General features: G+C 36.5%; 1 long non-coding RNA gene across 1 annotated transcript; it reads left to right on the forward strand.

Annotated features, from left to right (window-relative positions):
- The first annotated feature begins 3,985 nt into the window (after positions 1-3,985).
- Positions 3,986-5,375, forward strand: LOC149187448 (uncharacterized). Its single transcript, XR_016255766.1, has 2 exons — positions 3,986-4,193; positions 5,167-5,375. It is a non-coding gene; the product is annotated as an uncharacterized LOC149187448 (long non-coding RNA).
- The last annotated feature ends 1,432 nt before the right edge of the window (positions 5,376-6,807 follow it).

Here is a 6,807-nt window from a genome sequence, read left to right on the forward strand (position 1 = left end):
CAAGATCTCATGTAACTATTTCAACCAGGCTTTAGACTAAGGCTTAGCCTCCTTAGTCAGAGAGGGCTCTCTCACAGATTTTTGATATGAATTAATAACAAGAAAAGATGGCTAACTCTTCAAACAGTACATGAAAATAAGCTGGTTGGAACAACAAAATAACACTTCTACCATTGGGCTCATGGAGTCAAACACCTCTGCAGTAAACTATTAACTACTCAATCATGGAAGCCAAGGCATATAATGTTTAAACACTCAGAACATTTCTCAAAAAGAACCTCAACTCATAAACATACACAGGAAGTCTGAGCACTAGGTGAATTCAGAGTGATTGCATGTCTATTGAGCTGTAAAACAGAAAGGATAAAGACAAAACCACATATATTCTGAGCCTTTGAACACAAGATGAATCTTGGGAAGAAAAAGTAATCTTTCTATTACTGTCAAAAGTCTTTTACATAAGCCAATATAAAAACTCTGTTTCTTTTATAAATCTCCAACCCTACTTACATCAGAGTTTTCACTATATATAGGAAAACCAAAACTAAAACTACCTTGAGTCTCCTCCTCAAGCATGAGGGGAGAGCTCGATGATCTATCATTAACTAACCTTATCTATTTTTAAACAAACTTATTAAATACATAAGGTATTGTGCTGTAAATACATAGAGTCCTAATTACATTGAAAGTCCAACTCTATCTCCTCGTATGCATGATGCCTTTCTTGAGCTTTGACACCTGTACATTTTCTGTTGTGGCTGAGATATGTTGGAGGAACATTCACTGAACAAGCTGGCCTCGGGTGCTAGCTGTGTAGATGGCTCATTAATTAGTAAAGATGAGTACCCTATTTTCACGGTCCCTGTCTTCCATTCTTCTTTACTATTTAAAGACCACGCTCCAAGCTCTTTAATCCTTCAATAACAACGCATAACACCATATGCCTCATGATCTGGATGCCCTGTGGACTGAACAGGTGTACAAACCAAAAATCCTGGTAACCCTACCAGAACCCTAGTAATTCGGTCATAAAGTGCCTTTAAGAAAACTTTAGCAAAAAACAAAATATTTCACTTTTTCTTCAAAACTTACACCTGTCATTGTTTGAATTGCTATGATAGCCTTGTATGATCTCCCTCCTGTCCTCGAGGCATTCCTTTCAAAATTCGCTGACCTCATCCTCAAATTCATTGTTTTCTTATAAAACAGCATCTACAGTAGTTTCGTAGCGCGCTACGAAACTACTGTTTTTGTCAAAACAAAACATATTTATCTTGAAGCGCTTTCTGCTTAAACTCATGATTTCTTCAGACATTTTGTACAGGTGTTAGGGACCTAAATAATTTCAAAATGATGGAACTTGAACCAAAATTTATCAAAACTTGAAAAGCACCTTTCCTCTTAAGTCAGTGAGCTAGTTTACCTAGCTTCTTCTTCAAACTGCTAACCTCTTTCTTCAAAGCCTTATTTTCTGATCTCAGGCTCATGTTCAGCTTTCTTATGAGTTTTGCTTGCTTAAGTGCTGGTACCATCCATGAAAATACATCAGACCTTGAGTCAGCTTTCCCCAGTAGACTTGTGCTACCTTTCAATACAGCCCTTCTATAACTAGCATATCTCACTGCACGTTCTCTAGAAAAACTCTTTATCTGAGCCACTTTTTCCTGGGTTGTTCCTGCCTGGTTCTTGATAGCTATGACATTTCCTCCTTGGCTAATAATAACCTTTTTACTCTTATCTCTACTCTTGGCTGCATGCACTGTTTTAGTCAAAACTTCAAGAAACTCTGTACTAGGCATTTTTACAGCTGCCTCCTCTTTATGCACTTTCTCGGCCTCTTTCATTTGTCTTCTTGTAATTGGCCTCCGTGGCTTGAACACATATTCTTCACTAGGCTCCTCAAACCGTAACCTTTTCGAAGCCTTTGACTTCTTCATGCTCTCTGGTGAGGATTGGGTTAAGTCAATGTGCATTGGTTGCACTGGCTGGTCCTGCTCAAACTCTATTGGCTCAATCTGCACTGACTGATCTTGTTCAAGTTCAATTGCCTCAAGTAAATCAGTTAAACTAGCTTTTGACATAGGACTTTCTTCAACAACAATTGACTTGCCCTTTTCCTTGCTTAACTGACCTCTGGCTTTTACTCTTGATACCTTTTCAACTTCACTTGGTGCAGGTGCATCCTTCTTCTGTTTGACCTTCTCTTTTGATGATGATTGAGGTGTCTCCTTGATCACCAAAGGCTTCACTGGTTTCTTCAACTTGGTTTTGGACTTCTTCTGATCTTTCACCTCCTTTCTGAGCTCAGCAAGAGTAGGTTCTTCAATTGCTTTTTCTCTTTCCCTAACAGGCAATGGAGTAAGGCCTGTCTTGCTCTGAAAGCCAGCCATAAAAATAAAGGAGTCCCAACTTTTACCAATCTTCTGCAAACCATCTAACACTAACAGCTTTACCAAACCATGGTGAAACAGTGATGTTTCACAGTCATCTTTTTTCAGTTGAATTTTATCACACATTTTACTGAGGCTTCTGAACAAGTAGAAAGGGATATCTATTGATGCTTTGCCTATGAAATGTAACAAAAGTTTAAAATGATATGAATAAACTTTGTTATACCTCCCTTCGCATGTTAAATATTTTTGGATGCATGTGAGGAGCAGGGCAAAATGTTCCTTCACGTAACTCCTTGACACAGCTTTTGTAAGATCCTCATTTACATAAGGCTCCTTCAAAAATTCCTTACAGGGGCTCATGTCGAATTTAAAATTTTTGAACCATTCATGTCCACCTCTAGGAATCTCAGTCACATTAGAAATGGCTTCTGGGGATACAGGGAATTCTAGCATTGACACCTTAGAGTTTAAACCAGTAAAATTCAATGTAAAAGCTTTTGTTACCTCTGCGTGCCCTCCTTGCAACTTCTCACAAAACCTCCAGCAACCAGCACTTTTAAAAGCTCTTGCCACACCTTCATCCTTTAACGTAATATCAAGCCCCTCCGGTTCTGTTCTTTGGCACCTACCGGATCGATGTTCCCTTTTCTCCATTTACTTTGAAAACTTTCGGACAGAGAACTAACAGCAGCTTCCACTCAAAAGGCAACTTCAAACTTTGGAATGCAGGCTCGCTTGCAATCAGGTTCTTTTAAATGAAAACTCGGGCTCCTTTGCGCTTCAACAGTCTTGTCCTACAAGCAAGTCAGTTTACGCACTAATAACAAATATCACGACACTACCATACATCATAAAATCACTTTGAATGATGTTTATGTGCGTGGTTCTGAACCTCATGGCGGAATGATGACCCATAATGACCTGGAGAGGACATCAACTGACAATATATGGACGGACCTAATGACTCATCCCCCCAGATTTGACATTTCAAGAAAACGCACTGCAAAATCCCCGAATCCCCGATTTCGTAGCGCAGACAGTTAAAAATTAACGAAATGCGCTACGAAATGGCTGATTATTGACACGCTACGAAAAGGCGGAAACATTATTGCGCTACCAAATTGGCCAATCAGACTGCGCTGCGAAACTGCGCAAAGGACCAATGACGCAAACAAGACAAGACATGCCTTAAACAATTATGATGGAGGATGATAAACGTTTTTTGAAAATGACTCACATCAATACCTTTTTAAAACATGATCCCTAAGTAACACACATAGGAACATAACCACTAGACAACTCTTTTTTGAATATGAAATTTTTTTGGACATCATTACATACATTGACTGCATTGGACATCATTACATACATTGACTGCAATTCTAAGTGATAACAACTTCATAACATAGTTGTAACAGCTTATTCAAACCATAATTGTAGATAATACTGTGTGGTCATATTTCCCAGTTGTTTTTTTTTTGTCCGTACCATGATGGGAGCAATCTATGCTTATCATATCTAATTAGAGTTATAATTACGGTTTTAATCTTTCCTTCCTTGATTGTTAAATTTGCAGGAGCTTGAACTGGATAAATTTGTCACAGACAAGGTTTCTTTTGCTGACATCAACAAGGCATTTGATCACATGCTTAAAGGAGAGGGTCTGAGAACTGTAATTAAAGTCATCCAGGATTAGTGACAAATATGAACATAGTTGGAATATCTCCAATGTTATGAAGGCATGCTGAACTATTTCAAACTGTTATGTGATTAATGTCGTGGCTTTTATGTGTAACTATGGTATGCAATTAAAGTCCTGGAAAGCATGTAAACAGTTATAATAATTTTAGGGTAAGTATGATGTTTAAGTTTTGACACTGCTTCCAAAACAGCCATCCAAAAGGTCATTACTATAATAGCTTGATTAGGAATAGATTGAATGAGAAGGTCCAGATGGGGTATTCAATCATCTCCATCCATCTATTCTGCATCCTCAGTGCTTACTTGAACAATATATCAGCCTTCATATTTATCCCTTGCAGACATGCTGAAAAGATAATGACATGGAATTTTTCCTTGCTTCTCTGATTCCGTCCAATGATGGGCCAGCTGCAAATTTTCATGATTGAAATTTCCATTTGACCTCTCTGCAATGTGTTTGGAATCTCTTATCACCTGTAGACAATTTAAACCTTTCTCTATTGCTATTTTCAGAATCTACCAAAAAGCATAAAGTTCTGCTCTGTTATTTGATCCATCTCCTACAGCTCTGCTTTGAAACTGATCTCGTAATTGTCTCTTAAAGTAATGCCTCATGATCCACAATAGCTGGGATTACCTTGACAAGCCTCCTTGAAATAACTCCACACTATTGTTATATATATATATATATATATATATATATATATCTGGGGATCTTAGTATTATTTGTTTCTTTTCCTTTAAAGGTGGTTGTGTCCCTTAATATGCATATCTATTCTTGTGTCAAACTTGATTAGGAATAACATCTTTGTTTTGAATTCTTTTCATTTCTTGCTAGCCAAATAGCTTAAGTCACTATACAAGGACAGTCTGATGCCCACATGTAGTTAATACAGAATGTATTTTGAAAACTAGGATTTAGCTTTGTAGTGCTTGAATCATCATTTCATGTTGGTTTTCATTTGTTAGTAGCCAGATCATTTCTCTTACAATATGATTGTAATATCTTTTGTTTCTCTTACAATATGATTGTAATATCTTTTGTTTATCTTCCGTGGGAAATTTTGTACAGGAGTTCAAACAATGTATATAAATAGAAAGATGCAGAAAATGACAGTCAAATTTTGTACTCAGAATTATGACAAGAAAGCCCCTGCTGGGTTTGTGAGGAAAGAGAGCTTCAACACCAGTTCTGTCTCCAACCGCCAAGATGATCAGTACGCTACTAACATGTTTAGTGAAGAATTTCTGCTATTCTCTTGTAATCTATAGGCCCCCAAAGCTCCTCATAGATGAGAATATTTGCAGGATGTTAATATTGTTGTAAGTTTGTAGTAGTTGTGGAATGACTTACTTTTGTGCTGCTTCTCATCTTCAACAACAAGAGCTTCTGTGGTGAATAAGCAGAATCCATGTCCTGCCTTGTGAAGCAGCTCTCCACTGTGATAGCGTTCTTTGTAATGTCTCTGATAAATCCTTTAGACTTCTATTTCATTATGTAATATGATGGGATTCACTCTACAAGATTAGGGGATTCACTCTACAGAGTCCATGTCATACCTTCTGAATCAGCTCTCCACTTATGTTAATTTTCTGTGTAATGACCCTAATAAATCCTATATAATGAAATTTCATTTTGTAATATGATGGGATTTCACTCTACAAGATTGGTTTCAGTTTTACTTGTATTGTGGTATATGAAATTTCTCAGTTTTACTTGTAATAGGATGGGATTTCATTCTGGAATATCATGGAATTTCCCTCTGCAATATTTGCTACTAAATTTTACAATTCCAAATTAATAATCCTATCGGCCTCTCTTTGTACCTTTTGGGACAATTGCTAGTAATATTATATTTCAATTTCTTATAATATATTGTTGATCAACCGATAACATCTTCACTATACCATAGAATGTAAATCTGGGTGTTTTTATTAATAATTTTACCAAATATTCTAATTTATTGTTTTATTTTATTATAATTTTAATAATTAACCCAACTTGTTTAAAATAAATATTTACTAAATTATATTTATTATTTTTTATAAAATATTTATATATATATATATATATAAACATTGAATTGACGTACACTTACGCAATACTAGGTTACGAAATGATGGATGCGTAAATACATATAACAACCAACCAACCATAGATTTACAAAATAGTTTGGGTACGTAATCATGGATGGTGCCTGTGATGCAGAAATTAAAGGAAAAGTTCAGGAGAGAATCTAGTGGCGCTGATCTCTTCCATTGGCGAATTCATAGAGTGTGTAGGTTGGGTTTATCCATAGTTTGCCTGTAGCTTTCATTTACATGAGGACTTGGCGATGCAATTCATTTACCTGAATTGAATTGCGCAAGTTTTAATGTGAGTGAAAGCCCCACACTAAATGTGGACATCTAATTTTATTTTTCATGCCTCACTGCCTACCACATTCGACATTCGAAGGGATCAGTGTTGGTGTTTCTATAGTGGTTTGTTAAACCATTTTTAGTGGTTGATTATGAGATTTTGGAACTTTTACCGCGTTTATTTTGAGTTTTCGAGTGAAGACCATGTCTTGACCCATTATCAGGAAAAATTTCCAGAGTAGAGAAGAGAAATACAGGGATAAATAAGAGAAGAATGAGAAAAAACAGAAAAGAGTCTACCAGAAACTGGCACGATGTGCTTGAGGAGTCTTAGTGTTTGTTTGTGAGAAAT

This window comes from Pinus tabuliformis, chromosome 3_1 (genome assembly GCF_031772625.1).
Source record: "Pinus tabuliformis cultivar Carrire ecotype Pingquan chromosome 3_1, CPIR1, whole genome shotgun sequence".
Classification (NCBI taxonomy): domain Eukaryota; kingdom Viridiplantae; phylum Streptophyta; class Pinopsida; order Pinales; family Pinaceae; genus Pinus; species Pinus tabuliformis.